The sequence below is a fragment of the Alexandromys fortis genome, unplaced genomic scaffold, assembly GCF_014885135.2.
Source record: "Alexandromys fortis isolate MF-2015 unplaced genomic scaffold, M_Fortis_MF-2015_v1.1 scaffold_24, whole genome shotgun sequence".
Classification (NCBI taxonomy): domain Eukaryota; kingdom Metazoa; phylum Chordata; class Mammalia; order Rodentia; family Cricetidae; genus Alexandromys; species Alexandromys fortis.
Window position 1 is genome coordinate 6393579 of NW_026067906.1, and position 18331 is coordinate 6411909.

The following is an 18331-nucleotide window of genomic DNA, read 5'->3' on the forward strand; positions in this document are numbered from 1 at the left end:
GGATTGTAGCTTGTCTGTATGAGGAAATTGAAACGAGTAACCCAAGGGGAATAGAATGTGGATGCACAACTGTGGCCCAAGGATTTTTAATACCACCATAAATGGAAAGTTCCCAGCCTCAAAAAGAAAGTAAACTAGAATCAAAAAATCTGTTCTTTTCTTATCCAAAACTCACTGAGTCTATAAACTCTGTTTCCCAAAACTTAGTACCCCTCCCATCTCTCGGTCTCTATAGATGGTTTCTCCTCCTCATTGAGAGAATTAAAACATTATCCTACCAATATAGCAACCTTACTTTTTTACCCACAACCTTCACTCCAGCCTTTGTTGTTTCAGAAGTAGTGTGCTTTTTCCCACTCACTTTTCAGTTATTTCAATAATGAATCATTGTCGAATACTTAGGAGTGACTCCATCTCCTTAGTGGGAAACTCGCCCATTGGTTGTTTTCTCCTTTTATATTTAGCTTCTTTTTTACTTCATACTTCCCCAGTGGTATTTAACATTTTCAATGTCTCATATTAAAAAACCTCAATATAAAGAATAATAATTCCTTTTACCTTAGGCCCTCCTTTCATAGTTTATGCCTACTTTTGTCTCTTTCTTCCCAAACTACTTGACAAATTCACTCTTGACTTATTCCTGGGCCACTAATTGATTTGAACAACTCCCTCTTCCTGTCTTCAATTGTGCATTCTCTGGCTCCCCAATGAAAATTTGAATTCAAGTTTCTGAATTCTCTAAGGATTTTTGGTCCACTCCCTCTACATCCCTGAATTTCTCAGTTGGAAGACTATCCACATTAATTTTGTCAGCCACTAGATGTATTACTGCCATTTATCCACAAACCACACCTATCTTGTGCCCTTGTTAACATCAACAAATAGACACCAGGTGAATGAATTTTCCCGGAAATTTTGTATCACCTGTTTTCTTTCCATCTCCCATGTTCTTATAGACAAATATTACATTCTTATTTTTTAACCATGCAAGGAGCTCTGAAAATTGTCTGATTTGTTATTGCAATAGTATAGAATGTTGCTTCCTATCTACCTTCATTAGTCCATCCTCAATGCTTTAACCAGGCTGAGCTTTTACAATGCAATTTATAACTCGATACCTCCGTGCTCAGAAGTTTTTAGTATTTTTCTACATATACTGCCTATATTTTTCATAAATAGTAGATGGTATTATTCATTTTAAATTTATGTGAGATATAAACCATACATGCTCTTGTAACAGCTCTTTTTAACTAAGCATGTTATTTTTCAGTGCTATGTTCACCAATTCACGTGTTCCAAGGCATTTTCCCCAAGGTAATGGATAGTGTTTCATCACACGACTAAACCCAGGTTTCTTTATTCATCCCCCCACCGAGAACCATTACATTAGCCCTACTTTTTCATGGCGAAAAGCAGTGCTACGATTCGGCTGCCTGGAAATGTCACTGTGAACATGTGTGAACTTTTTTTAAAAAACATAGATACCTAGAAGACAAAGTGTAAGATCATGGGTATCACACATTTTGAGTTTCAGAAGGTGCTACCAGATCATTGCGCAGGAATAATAAAAGCTAGCTATATGATGGGATATACGTGGGGAAAGGAGGGAGAGAAAAGAAGAATGTGTCTCCAAAGTTTAGATAAATGGTATCTCATATCTCCACCAACCATAAAACAAATGTATCCAATGAGACTCCATGCAGACTACAGGGATGTATAGAATCCTTACTTTGTGCTTTTGGAGTATTTCATTATTAAAACATTTTTGTAGACCTTCCAATGGTTTCTTATTATCTAAAAGTCAAGTCACTTATCATGAATTCCAGGATTTGATCTGGCTGCCTGGCCTTTTTAGAGGGCTCTTCTTTCTAGGAATGCAGGGCCCACCACACACTCCTTCTGCTTCAGATCACTGTCCTTTTCTCTTCAGTTCAACACAACCATTTGTTTGTATGGTTCCTTTCAAGCTTTCTGAAGTCATCTCAAACACTGCTTTCTTAGAAATGTCTTAAGTTCCACTCATTGTGCCTGTTCACAGTTATTACTTCCTTCTTTTCAGTGACCCCCATACATCTAGTTGATTTTTAAACATATCTTCAAATAATCATACTATGATGGGTCAACTGTTTATGTCTATCTTCCTTTTATACTTTGATCATGTAAGGGTGGAAATTTTTTAAGTTTAATCCAAAACTGTTTCTGACACTTAGAATATGCCTGGTACATGAGTGTTCAAAGAAGCATCTGTGACTTTTTCTAGCTGGTATATATTGCATCCTTTATCTGCTGCATCATTTATCTGATGCACCCTCTACCTGCTGCATTCTATACCCACTGCATCCTCTACCTACTGCATGTTCTATTGCATCTTCTACATGCTGCATCCTCTCTCTACTGCATCCTCTATCTGCTGCATCTTTGTCTCAAGCTCCAATAGGCCTAGGAGAGCTAAAGGAGGATTCATGGACTTTCTAGTCAATAAAAATAAAAAAAATAAGTATAATCACATCACACAGATTTACAAGAAGTTAAAAGCACAACACAGCAAAGCCTTGTAGCACATGTAATCGCAAAAGTTTTGGGGTAACACAAATTCAAACTACCACATCTGTTGTCATAGTTGATACAGGGTAAACATAGACTGAACATAAAAGACTTAAACCACAACTGAACAATTAAGATTTTGAATCTAATGCAAGATTTTTGAGGGGCAGAAGTTTCAACTGTGGCAATCAGAGAAGAGACCAGAATGACTGGTGAGCCTAATTGGGGAAGTTCCATTTCCAGGCAGGGGAAGACAAGTGTCAGCTGATCACACAGTGGGTAGAGGCAGTGTCTCAGTCATATCACTGTTGTGTTATACAAACATTTGAGTGTTTTCTTTTTTTGACACAACCATAAAATGAAAGTTAGAAACTCATGACAGGGCCACAATTTGTTGTGAGGTGGCAGGGCAGGATTAGCTATCAATGATACTAGTTTATCTAAGACACAAAAAATGTGCTAGATCTTCAAATAAGGGTGGGTACATGGCAAAAATAAAAAGATGAGTATTGTTAAATACTCATGGGTTTTAGTAAAAGTCACCTGCTTTTTGTGGCTGCAAGGTAGTATCCATCCTAGCAAATACTCATTAATGCTGTGGATGTGAATGACCAAACATGTCTAGGGAAACCTCTCTCATGAACCTGATGGTACTCAAAAGACTTTCGTCTTCATGGCAAACAAATCACAAGAGAGACTGAATTCATGTGTTTAGCTAGTTGCTTTCTCTTTTCTGTCAATTTGATCATGGACAGAAAACCATTCTTGGGCGTAAGACTGCCATAGGTAATGGAAGCCCTGGAAGCTTATTAAGCCCATTGACTCTCGATTCTCTGCCTCCAGTGCTGTTAGAAAATACATTACTTTCTTCTCCCTCCTTAGACATTCCTTGGGGCCAACATCCCGGACCCTATAATTCACCCAAGCACTAAAGTTATTGTCATGGCAACAGTTATATCCCCAAGACTTTCAATAAATAATTCATTGAGTGCACCTATTTCCAGAAGATCTGCTCAGCCTTGAATCTGGTTCTTCTTCAAGACACTGCAAATATTGCCTCGAAATTGAAAAGCTAGTTTAACATGAACCAACTATTGGGATGGTAGAACCAGAAAGACAAACTTTAGTATATAAACATTGATGTACATTATAAATGCCTGGTCACTGGCCAATTGATTGCTGTCTTTTGGGGGGTGTCTTTGCAGCCACAGAGCAGGAGACAGAAAATCCTGACTTGAACATAAAAACCTTCTGGCCTTTTAAGTAATGCTTTTAAGTCCCCAAGAAAAAGGCGAAAATTCCCGGTAAATTCTGGGGCTGATGGGGAGATCCAGGCTTGATCCCAGGCCTCCACCTTCCTTTCTAGCTGCTGTGCATCTGCTTTTTCTTTATGGAAACCTCATCGAGTGTGGAAGGAACAGTCCATAGCATCTGTCACTCAAACAAGCCAATCAAGTTCAGTACGTTTATAACGTGAGGAATAACATGCCACCCAGTGGAAATAACTTCCACGCCTGTGGCTCTGAAAGACTTCTAGACTTTTTCACCAAGTAGTTCCATCTCTGTCACAGTGCTGTCCCATTATCTAAAAGATGGCACTTGTCCCGCGGCTTACTGAACAAACCCATGCCAGACCATCCCAGGCAGTCGGTCAGGCCTAGAGTCTTTGGTCTAGAGTCAAGCTAGAGTGAAGGAAGCATTCAAAACATGTCAAGGTACCTAGACTACTGTCTCCCAAGGGAAATGCCATGCCACTCAACTCAACAAAGCCTGTGGAAAAGTACCTGTTAAACTGTCCTTTCAGTATTCTGTCTTGTCCGCTTCAATACATGCCACATGAAGGAGGAAATCACATCTTGCTCACGGTGTCCCTGAAATATGGAAGCATTTTGATAAATATTTGTTGGGGTACTGGGGATGTAGGTCGGTGACAGGGGACTTGCCTACTATGTGCTGCATCCTAGGTTTTCTCCTCAGGATTTCAAGGGGAAAATAGAGTATCAGTTGGGTAAATAAATGCCAATTAACGGAGGCCTCATGGGGTTACACAATGCCTATAACCCCAGTACTAAATAGATCGAGGATGGCAGTTGGTAGAGAATGAAGGGCCAGCCTGGACAACAGAACAAGACTTTGCCTAAAAATAAAAGTATTTCTACAACTTGATGGATAAATTTCAGGCAGGTGTTTTCTTGAGAGTCTTTGGGTACCAAATATGACTTAAAGCAAAAAAAAAAAAAAAAGTATTTTTCAAAATCACATAAGGATATATTCTGTGTCTGGAAGAGAAAGGAAGTCTTGTGAAAAGTTCTCTTTGATTCCACTAGGCACAGTATATGATACAAAAGGAAGGGACATGTACACACACCAAAGTTACCTAAACATTGTGCGGTCCTATGCGTTATTTCTTGTTGTTAGTCTGTATGCTGCTAATTCTCACTAGGATTTTCCTACTTCTCTAAATACAGTTATAGTAATTAGCACTTGGGGGCAATTGATAACCCTCATTATTTCATAAACTGTAAAATATGTTATAGGCGTTTCAAGAGTTATGGTATTGCCAAGACTCCAAAGTAGTAATTTCACAGTGGTGTGTGTATACATAAGGAAAAAGAGAGGGGGTCACACTGCTACCAGACTTTCATACCCTGTCAATGTAACAACAGCATAATTAGAACTATGCCTTTGAAAACCTAAAATGCCAATTGATTGTTTTTCAGATGCTTAATGCTAGTACCATATTAGATTGTTGACATTTGGGAAGAAATAACTTCCGAGGCATTTTGTTTTCTGTTAGTCTAGAGCTGTAGTAGAAATACAAGTTTTTAAAATGAGGAGTCTCTGCTAATATTTAGACAAATAAGGATGTGCTGTGGAAATATGTTCTATGTTTAAAGATGCACATAGACAATATTTAGAATGGCTAAGGCCACCATTATTGCCTCTTAGTATGATTATTATTTTACCAGAAAACTGTAGAGGTTCTGAATCTAGTTTTTATTAAGGGACTAAGGAAAGTGAATCTCATAAGGCTGCCTGTACTTAGAATGGCAATTTTAAAATTTGTGGGTTTGTTCCTATCAGAGGATAGGATAAGATTTTTATGCTTATACACAAAGAAGTAAAACAATATAATAACAATAATAATAATAGACATGTACAAGACTTTGAGGAAAAAGCATAGGCTAAAAAACACTAGATGTCTGATGAGAGGTGGAAAAGTGGAGTTAGGATTGCTGGAAGTTTAGTGGAATTTGGTGGCAGGTTCTCCTAAAAAGAAACAAGAAAATGAAGGGAGGGTCCTACAGCGCTATTGACCTTAGTCATGTCTGCTGTTCAAGAACGCCAACAGATCTGTTCTCCAAATTTCTGTCTTCATTTCTAAGTTGCCAGCAGCCTCCCAGGATTCCATTTTATGCATAAAGTTATTATCCCCGTTTGTATCTGGTCTGTTGTAAATGCTTGGTATAATCACGGCTTCTTAATTTAGCAGATGGTTGGAACTGTGTAATTCTTCTCAGAGGAATTAAATACGGTTATGTCATTTCCCAGGTTGATTTCAAAGAAGTAACTTGAGATCAAGTAATGTTTCAATTTCAGTATTAGTTCAGAATTGTGGACATAATTGCTTTCTTTTCTCTCCATTTACAACTTTCACTATTGGGGATAGACTGAGTTAGTCTTTTAGTAGTTTTGTGTTTGATGTTTATAAATAAAGAAATAAAATAAATATCCTATTGTACTCCAGTCCCATATTTTGCTACAAGATTTATTAAAATTCCACCAAAGAGATTGTCCTATATTTGCACAGAACTGAATCTCACCTACTGTCAGTCAGTATACAAGGGACAGAAATAATTTCTCACACAGGACAGGTGTGTGAGTTCTACCTACAATGAATTCCTTTCACTCCTTTCAAGATATGAGTGGTGGGATGGAAGCAGTTAGAGACAGAGAAGCAACATCTGACAAATATTCACACAATGTCCTGTCTACCCAGCACGCCATCAGTGCTTCCTAGTCAATGGATAATCAGTGGTCATTGACTGTTTTATACAGGAGCACACATTTTGAAAGACAGGAAACTAAAAAAGGGAGAGATTGCCTAAAGTTCCAGATCCGTCTCTCAGTAACAAGGTCAATTCTCTTCACCCTGGGGGCTCTTCCAAAAAGGTAGCGTTTCTAAACCAAGATTTTACTCTTCAAAAGGCTTATGCTTATGTGCCATGCAACGTTTTTGAATTTCTAATTTCTATGCCTTTACAACCCCCCACTGTTTCTGTTGAACTTTGCTATGGATACAGCAGGAAGCAAGCGGGAGGGGGGAGAATGTTTGAGGGTATGCAGAGATGCTCAATTTAGTCAGGGACTCATACCATTATGTCTTGTGTACAGAAGCTCTTTCTTAGGAAGTAAAGGATCTTAAATTCAAATAGGAAATAAGCTGTACAATCCCCCTGTGAAAATGGCAAATTATATGAAAAGAGACAAAGGAGACAGCCATCTTCTAGGCAGTGCTGGTATTGTAATGCAAAGTTGTTAGGAACTGTGCGTTTGCCTCTCTGTCTGTGACTTGCTAATCTTTTATGGCCTGATGTAATACTTTCTTTACAATCACAAAGTATTGTCAAGATGATGAATAGTACGACGTAAACACACACATATGTACACACACACACACAACATGTGTACGCCGATATGTGTGGGAGCTCTACACTAAGGATTATGTTTAGATACAAGACATCCTTATATTGTAGTAAATAAGTCATCCCCTCTTTTCAGGGAAGTTACCATTCACAGTCATCCCTGCATCCTTCCTCCCACCTTGGCACCCTGGGGAGATGCAGTCATGAAAGTACAGATGCACTTCTCTCCCTGTGCATGGTCAGCTAAATGTCTATGTCCCTGTCATGAGGATGGCAGCTATCACTGTGACAAAAAAAAAAGTCAAGTTCTGCTGAAATAGGTTTTCAGCTAGCTTCCAAAGAGAAAAGTTCTCTAATCCTGGCAGACAGGGGGTGGGGGAGCGGCAGTGATGATGGGGGTGATGTATGTTCAACTGCTGCTATTCAAGCTATTGTTTTTATTGATGTATTGCTCATATCTGCCACTGACTTTAACTGGTCCTTGCAATTGCTGGAATTCCAATTCCTTCCCTACCACATTGGAAGACCTGAACCATCTTTTTGGGTATTGAATGACTAAGTCGGGAAGTGCATGTTTCTGCTACAGCTTTGGTGACTTGGTAGGGCTTCAGTGAATGTCATTTGCTGTCCTTATACTATCCCATTTCTTCTACCCTTCAGGTAGTAGGCAGGAAGCAGGCAGGATCACCACGGCAAGATCCACCTGTTCTGATCCAGTGATCTCCACAGGATCCTCCCCATACTTCAGTATTTCTGCAATGAAAAGTGTGGTTTGCCTCCTAGAAATTTGAATAATTAATTCTAATTTGGGGAAAAAAACAGTATTTTTCTGATACATTCTTGTAAATAAAATAACTTTTTTGCATGCCTCTTAGATGAATTACTATTCTGTTGTGAAATGGGAGGAAGAAAGAACATTTTTGTTTGTCTCAAACTGATATGAAACCAAGGCAAAGGTTTTCATCAGTGGCACATTCTTTTCTAATGGTGTACACACATTTACAGCTTCGATGATGCTTTGTATAACCTCCTTGGGTCTCCAGTACTTATACGGAGATTACATTCAGCTATACGATCCACAGATAAATTCTAGCAAACATCGACAAAAGTTTAGTGGTTATTTAAATGTCACAAAATGAATGCATTTAAAGAAACAGTGGGTATCAATTCTATGAATCTTAGGATCACTTGTTTCAGTGTCTTGTTCTGGGACAGCAGCCCTGACAGAATACTTTCACAGAACTATGGGTAATTTTGTAAGCATGCTAAGGGTGTATATGCATCATATTGTTTGATATCTACACTGTCTTCATCAAACAGGTAAGGAAACTGAAGAGAAAAAAAAACTTAATAAAATTTCCCTGGTAGAGCAGCAGAAGGAGCCCCAAGGCTGCCCATCCTTGGCTTTAGCTCTCGATGTTCAGCCACAGCATGACAAAGCAACCTGAGACCAAGGCCACCTAATTTGTTTAAAGAGCATGACAAGATTGTATAAAGACAGCTGGAAGGGGAACATGAGCATGGTGCAATGATACATGTGTTTGGAAATGTCAGCATGAAATCCATTATTTTGTTTGCTATGAAACTGATGAGAAGAAAACACAATCGTGTAAATTAAAACAAGTCAGGGCTAGAAGAGAATACCCAGAGAAATCTAGACACTGGGAGACCCTTCAGTCTCCCTTTGGCTCTTAAGGCACACGGCCATGTTACAAGATGGGTTCCTGCTTTATTGGGGGCTCCTCACTGAATCTTGAAGTGTTAAATAAACCCAATCAGCCTCAATTTTCCATTGTTCCCATGTTTTCATTTTCAAAATTACCGTCTTTTATTTTCCATTGTATAACTTAATTCTTTGTCTTATATAAATCTTTTTAAAATCTTCTTGGTTTTTCCTAAGACAGAAAAAGAAAGACCCAATGGAGAGCCACGTAGAGAAATGAAGACAGCAAATCAATCTGAAATAACTTGAGGTTATAAAAACGCATGGTGTTTGGGATATCAGCTGATGGTACTTATCTATCTATTTATATTTCACCCTATTTGTTTATGCCAGTGTTCCCTTATTTATTGTAAAAGCAAGAGGTGGGTACCACTTAAATCCAGGCTTGCTATTGCTTAGCATGCTAGCAAATAAATTCAAGAATCACGCCCAAATCTTTTAACTTTTTTTTATTTGAGATTGCAGTTTAATTGCATTTCCCCTTTCCTTTTTTCTCCTCAAGCTGTCTCATATATCCCTCCCTGCTCTCCTTCAGATTCATAATCTCTTTGTTCATCAATTGTTATCCTAGGCATATAGCTATTTGTGCATACACATATTTTTCTAAGTATAACCTGTTGTGTCTATATAATGCTATTTATATGTATGTTTTTAGGGCTGACCATTTGGCACTGGACAATCAATCGATGTGTTCTTCCCTGGGGAGGACCACCTCTTCTGCTCCCAGCTTTACTCAGTTGCCTGTAGTTGTAGATCTGAGACCTTGCGGGCTTTTCCCTGTTACGTTTGTCATTCTGGTGTTCTCCTTGTTCAGCTCACATTTGGGTAGTCATAGTGGTGAGACAATTCATGTACAGCTTTTGATATAACTAAGAGCGATCCTCTAGGATACTATACTTAGTAAAATACCACACAGTGCTAAAAATTCAGAGAGGTTGACACAGGTTTGTGGTTTTAGGTAAAACCAAGTATCACTTTGAGTCCTGATACAAGACTAAATAGCTTGGTTTACTCTGATATTTTTACTCCCTACACCACTGTGTGGTTGGATCCCTGAACGATGCAGAACCTGTGACTCTGGTTTTCTATTTCTCTTCCTTTGTTTCTATGTGTTTGGCTGGTAAGGTTAACTCTCTAGGAATGGGTTGTCTGGTATTCTTACGGTTTGACCAAAGCACTCTATTGGAAACCTCAGCTCCTGTGTCCAACGTCCACTGCTTTGCTCCTCCGGGATCTACCATGAACTTCTTAAATTCCTTGTCAGTGGAGAACCATTCAAAACCACACCATCCTCCTTCAGTGTGTGAAGGCTTATCCCTTACTCTCCTTCATCACATGGTCTCCACACAAAAGCAAACACTAACAAAACGTCATACTAAACTTTATGAAATGTTGAAGGTCAGAGGATAATGGATGTGCTGACAATAGTAAAATAAGTGTCTTGCTTTTAGAAGCAGAAACTTTGACATGGATGTATGTTATGGTTTGGGTATTCTGCACTGCTCCAAAAGACAAGTATGTTCCTTGGCTCTTGGATCCAACTGTTAAGGTGTGACTGACTCATGAAGGTCCTGACTTCATCAGTAGATTGATCACTGATGGGCTCACGTTTTCCCAACATGCCTGGGAGGTGATGAAAGAGTCTGGATATGAGGTACAGCTGGGGGAAGTAGATCACTGGGAGTATGTCATTGCTGGCTAGTTCTTGTCCTAGATCCAGTTCCTGCTCTTACTCTGCTCCCTCTTTCCTTCTCCACATCCCCTCTTGCCTCCCATTCTCTCCTTCCTGTCCATCTTGATGTAGGTTTTTTTTTTTTCTCCCCTGCTTGTTGCAGACATGAAATTCACTATTTCTTCAGGCTCTGAGCAAATGACCCTAGCTGACTGTGGACTGAAATCACCAGAATCAGGAACTAAAATAAGTTCTTTCTCTCCCTTTGATTTTGTTTGTTTTATAGGGGACAGATATTATATACCCTAACGTAGTCTCAGAATCACTGTATAGCCAAGAATGAACTTGAACTTCTGATCCTTTGCCTTCACCTTCCATATGCCAGGTACAGGCAAGCACAACCATACCCCATGTATGTGATACTGGTGATTAAGACCAGAGCTTCATGCATGCTGGATAAGTACTTTACTGAGCTACATCCTCAGCCTGAACATTTGGTAAGTTGAATAATAGATTTAATGTATTCTACAATATGTTTTGTTTGACAAATGCATTGACTACTGTCCTTTCAGTTAGTCTATTGTCCCCTATAACGTATGTGGCACTGTGTCACATGCTAGAGTGCCTGCTGTAAATGAGACTTGCTTAACATCCTTAGCCATCAAAGAAATGTAAACAAAAACTCCTTTGAGCTTCCATATTACCTTAGTCAGAATGGCTATCACAAGAAAACAAGTAAAAAGAGATACTGGCAAGGATGTTGGGGAAAGGGGACCATTGCTCACTAATGGCGGAAACGTAACTGATGGAGCCACTGAGCGAATCAATGAGAAGGTTTCTTCAAAAAACATATCAAGCTGCCATGTGATCAACTTATATCATACTAGATAGAATGCTGTGGTATGATAGGTGTGAACTGACACACTATATCATACTAGATTGATGTTATGGTGTGATAGCTATGGATTAACACACTATATCATGCTAGAGAGATGTTATGGTGTGATAGGTACGGACTAACACACTAAATGATATAAGATAGATGTTTTGGTGTAATGGGTATGGACTAACAGAGATGGGGCTGCTGACTTGGGTTAAGGAATATGGGATGGAGTTGGTGAGGATGCCCTGCTAAATGCAACAAAGCTCTCCTCCTTTGAACTTAATATTATTAAAGAGAACAAAGAAAAAGACCGTTCTCATAAACACTTATCCAAATATCAAGGTAACACTGCTGAGGACATTAATAAACAAATTGAAATGTGCCTGTTCCCGTGGAAAAGAATACCAGCATGCATATATTGAAACACCCTCCTTGCCCAAGTTCTTAGAAAATGATGATCAAATACATTCTGTCCCTAAAGGGAAGAGGAGGACAGGGTAGTAAGGAAGACATTGTCTCACAAGCCACTGAATGCCCAGGGAAGAATGGCAGAGACGCAGAGGCTAATCTTTCTTGTATGCATGGCATCTGGCAGTAAGCAGTTGTTGGCCTTGATTCGTCTGCTGACCAAGTCTTCCAGGGACCCTTGGGTGCTTGTTATTACTTTTACATTACTCACCCCATGGTTGCAAGATGGTTGTTCTCACACCGCATTTCATCCGGATTTCACTTTCATATTCAAGGCTGGAGGGGCAGCTGAGATGCCAGCCTTTCTCGAATTCCTCCTGGTGGGCCACAGCTTGTGTTTTAATGTCACATGGCCAGTGCCAGCTGGAGCAGAGCCTGGAAAAGCAGTAGACAGAAGCACCACAGTTGGCTTAGACCAGGGGTCATCACACTTCTTCTGTAACCGGCAGACGATAAATATTGTAAGCGTTGCTGGCTCTGAAGTCAGTCTCGGCCGTGGTAGCAAGACCATGTCTGACTGTGTTCTTATAAAACTTTATGATACTGAAATTTCACATAATGTCCACATATTGTAACATATTTTCCATTGTATTTTTCAACCATTCAACGTGTTTTAACTAATTTGAGATCATAGATGGGGGCTCTGATTTGACCTCAGAGCATATAGTCGATGGATCTTCAGCTTAAAGTTATGGAGACCCATCACTAGGATCTATGACAAGACAGGGTGAATTACGTCACATAGTCTATATGCTAACAGTTATCTATGAGAGAGAAACCAATATTAGAGAGACAAATAAAAAGGCTGGAAATGGAATACAGTTTTTATTTTCTACGTGAAAAGTCACTTGGTAACTGACCTGGGCAGAATATTTTATTCCATTCTTCTTCATCCACTTTAGCCTAGAATATTTTTTTTAGTCAAAGTCATAACCCTTTTTAAGATTAGTGGAAATCCATACTGTTTCTCAGACAGTGAGTTATTAAGAACATCTTTTCAGAAGGTAAGTATTTTCCAATCCACATGGCATATATTAATTCTTGTTGCTATATTTTATAAAGGCAAACGGGAATAAAAAGAACCTTAAAATTATGAATTAAACTCTACTCTAGTTTCATAAATTTCACAGTTTTCTTCCTGTACTTTGGGTAGTGAGGAAATACACGTGGACCCCTGACATCGGAAAAGATATTCTATAGCTGGTTTTGGCTCAGTCTCATTATACAGTCTCTTCTTACGAGAGAGAAAGGGGGAACAAGAAGGCTCCCCTTCCACTTTTAATTACAAAGGCAATTTCCGTTATAGCCCACTTACAGGAATACCTCTTAGCATGTTGCCAAAAGTATCACAACTTGTTTATCCAAAGGTCACGTGTGAACCAGAGCCTTTTGATATTAATCAAGTAATTTGCGAGTGTGGCTGGGAAAAAGAAAATGTGAGCTTTATTCTAAGAAATGAAACAGCTCATTAATCAAGTTTACTCTACTGGAGATAATTTGAGGGAGAGAGAAAGAGCAAAGAGACACTTCAGATAAGAAATGGGCCTTAAAATAGGGTTTGCCAAAGTTTTCTGCACAGAAAGTACTTAAGTAAACTGACTTCAATCATGTTACACATTATATAAATTATACATTTACTATTAATTAAAAAATCCTACCCAGAAGGCCAAATTTAAGTTTTACATATGAACTACTTTATTAGTGTTCACTTAATGTCCCAAGTTAATGCTATGTAGATAGATAATGGGTTTTATTTAAAGTGTTTCCTTTCTATTTTCGTTTCTTACTGTTGTTATTGCCACAGCTTACTTTTTGTAGCTTTGAAACTTGTTCTCTCTCAATCAGAAATAAATTCTGCCCTCGTAAGTATTTAAAGGCATCTAGCCAAATAGCATAGGTTTCAAGATCAGGGATATAAAAATCCGCTCTTGTCTAAAGGAATAAAGGATATAAGAGGGGTCTTTTTTCCAGCATGATGAATTGCAAAAGTCCATTAGCCAAATGCAATGAATAGTTAAGTTTGATGAGCCACGCATTATCTGAATCTGTCAGTATATTAAAGTGACATGGGAGAAAAAAAGGTTTGAAAATATTGTGTCTTATTGTCTGATTCATTTAAAGACTCCATTAAAAAATAAATGTTTCAATACAATGTGTAACAGAATGTTTAGACATTACAATATTTAAAAATTCTAGGAAATATTTTTTTCTTGAACATTTTCAGTACATCTATCAACATGAGAACATATTGCTGAGAAACAATATGCCTTTATAGGAGATCTCAGAGTTGCTCTTAGGAGCGACACCATCTTTAATAACAGCAGAAGGCATATCAACAGATGTCTCTGGAGGCCAAGCAGAAGAAGGGGTGGATGGTGTTCTGGCTGGTTTTGTGTGTCAACCTAACACGAGCTAAAGCCATTAGAGAGGAAGGAGCCTCAGTTGAGTTATTGCCTCCATGAGATACAGCTGTAAGGCATTTTCTCATTTATCAGGGAGGGAGGGCCCAGGCCATAGAGAGCGGTGCCATCCCTGGGCTGGTGATTCTGGGTTTTATAAGAGAGTAGGCTGTGCAACCTAGGAGAAGCAAACCAGTAAGCAGCTCCCCTACCATGAATTCTGCATCAGTTCCTGCCACTGGGATCCTGCTCTGTTTGAGTTCCTGTCCTGACCTCCTTCAGTGATGAACAGCAATGCTGAAGTGTAAGCCTAATAAACTGTCTTCTCCCCAACTTGCTGTTTGGTCATGGTGTTTGGTTGCAGCAACAGAAACCCTAGGAAGACAGATGGTTTGCTGGAGTAGTGGCTAGCCAGCTTCTCACTGCTACATGCAGCGATGATTTCCCACCCTTGTCTTTGAATTTCAAGAAAAGTCATGCTTCGATTCCTAAATACCTGCTCATGTTTTCCAAAATATGCGTGAAGGATAAATCTAGCCCAAAGGCTTCCAGGCTTTAAGAAAACTTCTGGAAAATCCACTTTCCATGGAGTGAATCTGTACTGAGAGTCCTTTGATAAAGCAATTTAGAGATTACAGTAGGCAATGGAAGAGATCCCTGTTTGCTAGAGAAATAATGCTCACGGAAACAGATAACCAATGGCAAATTCTGTATGACATGGGCAACTAGAGAGAATTAGAAAGACAAGGTGATTCAATATTCAATTGTATGGCATTTATATGTGAGTAAAATTACTGCCACCAAAAATATTTCAAATCAGCCATACACTCGTAGCCCTATACAGGGGCTAGAGCGATCACTTAGCAGTGTGCTTGCTAGGGTAGCATGAATGCCTGAGCTCTGATCATAGGGATCATTGAGCTGGACGTTGTGACATATGTCTGGAACCCAGACACTGGAGAAAACATAGACAGGAGGATCCTGGGAGCTCCTTGGCCAAGAAGCCTAGCTAATCAGTGAGCTCTAGGTTAGTAACAGTCTCAAACAGTAAGATGGTTGTTATAGAGGAAGATATCCATGTATCAGCTACTCACCTCCCCACGTGTGCACATACATACTCATATGTAACAGTGCATACATACAAACAACATACATGAAGTACATATACACACAAAAATGAAAAAAAAAAACACACAATAAGGCCAGTGTAAGTGATTCTTCGGAATATCCGAAAATAGCCTCTAAACTAGGGGAAAAAAAGAAAGGAAACCCTTGAGAGAAGCACAGAGTTTGGTCCTCAGAGGTACATGCTACAGAAGTATGGAAGTCACAAATAATGAACAGCTGCATAACTCTGTTGAATATGCATTGACTATAAAAATCATGTCAAGTTCAGATAACTCATGGCTGTGAAGGAAAGCCTCAAGGAGGCATTTTAAATTGAAGCAACTGGTTTCATATTTCTCAAATGGTCATTTAAAAAAACAATACCAAAGTAGTTAGTTAGCAGAAAACTATTTTTGTACATGCACCTTTAAAAATGAAACACTGAAATAACATTCATCTCATTTATTTTTCATCACTGAGACATATAGTTAGAATTGGTTTCCGGTTCAGGTTCAAACTCTTTTAGATGGAAACATTTGTCAGTCATATCCTTACTTCAAAAGGGGAGGAAGTAAATAACAGAGCAAGCCCATGGAGCATACTGCTCATGTCCACGCCCCTCACCCCAACCCTGGCTTTGTACTGAAGCCATTAATGTCAGAGTCAGAATTGCTGACTCTCCCAGGATATGGGTTTGGTCAAACGAGGCAGCCATTGTGATCTTCTGAACTCTCACCTAGAATTTTAAGATAACCATGGCTTTAGTTATATTGCTTTGCAGCTAAATAGAAAAGAGATGAAGCCTTTCAAAAGAGTAAAACAATCTGAACAAAAAAAAAAATGTAAAACAAGAAACTCCCTGTGAGGGAGAGGGGGAAACTAACAATCCCCTCCCTTAGATTTACAACCATGGAGACCCCAGAGCTCCAAATCCCAGGAAGCACACAGAATGAAGTTGTGGTGGGTGGGATACATTCCCACCCACGAGCCAAAGCTCAAAAGGGAAGGAAGGTAATATTGCAACATCCCGTGGTTTCCATTTCATCTGTGTCTCTGTGTGTTCCTTCCTGTTCTAAAGAATCTGTGTTGTTTGGTCATTTTGCTAATATTCCCAAGACAAAATGAATTTAAAACCAAGATATTCAAAAAGCAGTTTGGAAAGTATTTTTATACTGGAGAAGACTTACACATCTTCATTTGTCCTATCTCTCCCCCTCTTTTTCTTTAATACAGGAAAAGAAAAAAAGATGAGGATGAGGAGAGGGGATGAGGAAGGTTGTGGGATGGGGGGAGAGGAAGACAGGGAAGCCAAGATCACTGAATCACAGTACCACCAAAGTGTCCCTAGCGTTATCCACAATGTCTGCCCTCATCTCCTTTTGACTGGACTGAAACCTTTGTTTTTACGCTAAGTATCTGCTAAGCAACACATTTCAAATTACATCTCTCTTTTCATCAGTTTCCCCTGGTGGTGAGTCAAAGGTGCAGACACTTACATTTCTGACTGGGTTCAGCTGTAGACTTCCTAGACTAATGATGAGTGGTGTGTGCACAGGAGAGAGGGAGAGAGAGAGAGAGAGAGAGAGAGAGAGAGAGAGAGAGAGAGAGAGAGAGAGAGAGAGAGAGAGAGAGAGAGAGAGGAGCCAGTCAGTGGGAAGAATGAAATCTAGCTAGTGATCATAAAGACTTGTATTTTCCATTATCACCCTGCAATATAAAAATGACAAACTGCTAGTATTTGAGTATTTTTATCTAACTCCCATGGAGCTCTAACTAGTATGCATGATCCCCAAATTTTTGATTCCACAAAGAATAGCCTAAAATATAGCAAAAGGTGATTTTTTTAAAAAAAATTACAACACTGCTTGTCCAACATTTTAGGAGTATTCCCTACCAGGCTCTTGTATTTTAAATTAACCCATTTCTATTAATCTGTGTATTGTCATGAGGCTGTGGCTTACCAGGTAAGGTTCAGGCATTTTTACTTATCCTTCTGCAGCTACATGGCATTTCCTTGGCTGTGCCTATTCTCTCTCTCTCTCTCGCTCTCTCTCTCGCTCTCGCTCTCGCTCTCTCTGCCTGGCTATATTCTTTTCTGCTATAGGCCAAAGCAGCTTCTTTATTAACCAATAGTAACAAAACATATTCATAGCATACAGAGGGGAATCCCACACCAGTCATCTGATATACTCTCAGAATCACAACATGCCTGGTTTACAGATACAATGTGTTTCAGAAATTCATTTTACAGATACACTGTATCCCAACACCCATCTGCGTGCATACAAGGGTGCTTTCCCAGAAAGATGTGACAAAAGGTGATTTGGGTCTCACTTTCCACCTCTGTTTCAAAGTAAACCAGACAACATGGCAGGAATTCCCCCATTCTGTGGAACATACTTTCAAGATGAAATGTATTCATTTTAACATGTTCAGTAAACCATGGCTTATGGATAAATCTGGTCTGCTACTTGCTTTTATAAATAAAGTCCAAAAGGTGATTTAAAAGAAAATTCATCCATCATGCCCAGTTTGCTTGGAAGATATGACTGAATTCTCAGAGCATCTTTTTGGAGCTAATTGAGAAATATTGTCTGATTTAATCATATTCACTGTATTTTGAAGAGCAAAAATTTGTAAACAAATACAATCCCAAATAATAATTGATTCACTAAAGAGGAGTTAAAACAAAGTAGCCCCCGTGGTCCTGACTTCTTTGCTCATATTTTCCCTCCTTCTGCTCCTCCTTGGGACATTGGGAGCTCAGTCCAGTGCTCCAGTGTGGGTCTCTGTCTCTATCTCCATCCATCTCCAGATGAAGGTTCTATGGTGATATGCAAGATATTAATCAGTATGGCTATAGGATAGGGTCATTTCAGGTTCTCTGTC

The 18331-nt window shown here is 39.2% G+C and overlaps 1 protein-coding gene across 1 annotated transcript in view; it reads right to left on the reverse strand.

Moving 5' to 3' along the window:
* Window positions 1-4344: 4344 nt before the first annotated feature.
* Window positions 4345-18331, reverse strand: part of Tmtc2 (transmembrane O-mannosyltransferase targeting cadherins 2) — a 392468-nt gene continuing 378481 nt past the window's right edge. Inside the window, exons 12-13 of the transcript XR_007590635.1 lie at window positions 12148-12311; window positions 4345-4415 (exon numbers count right to left, since the gene is read on the reverse strand). The gene's annotated coding sequence lies outside the window, so the exon portion shown is untranslated. The remainder of the gene's footprint in view (window positions 4416-12147; window positions 12312-18331) is intronic.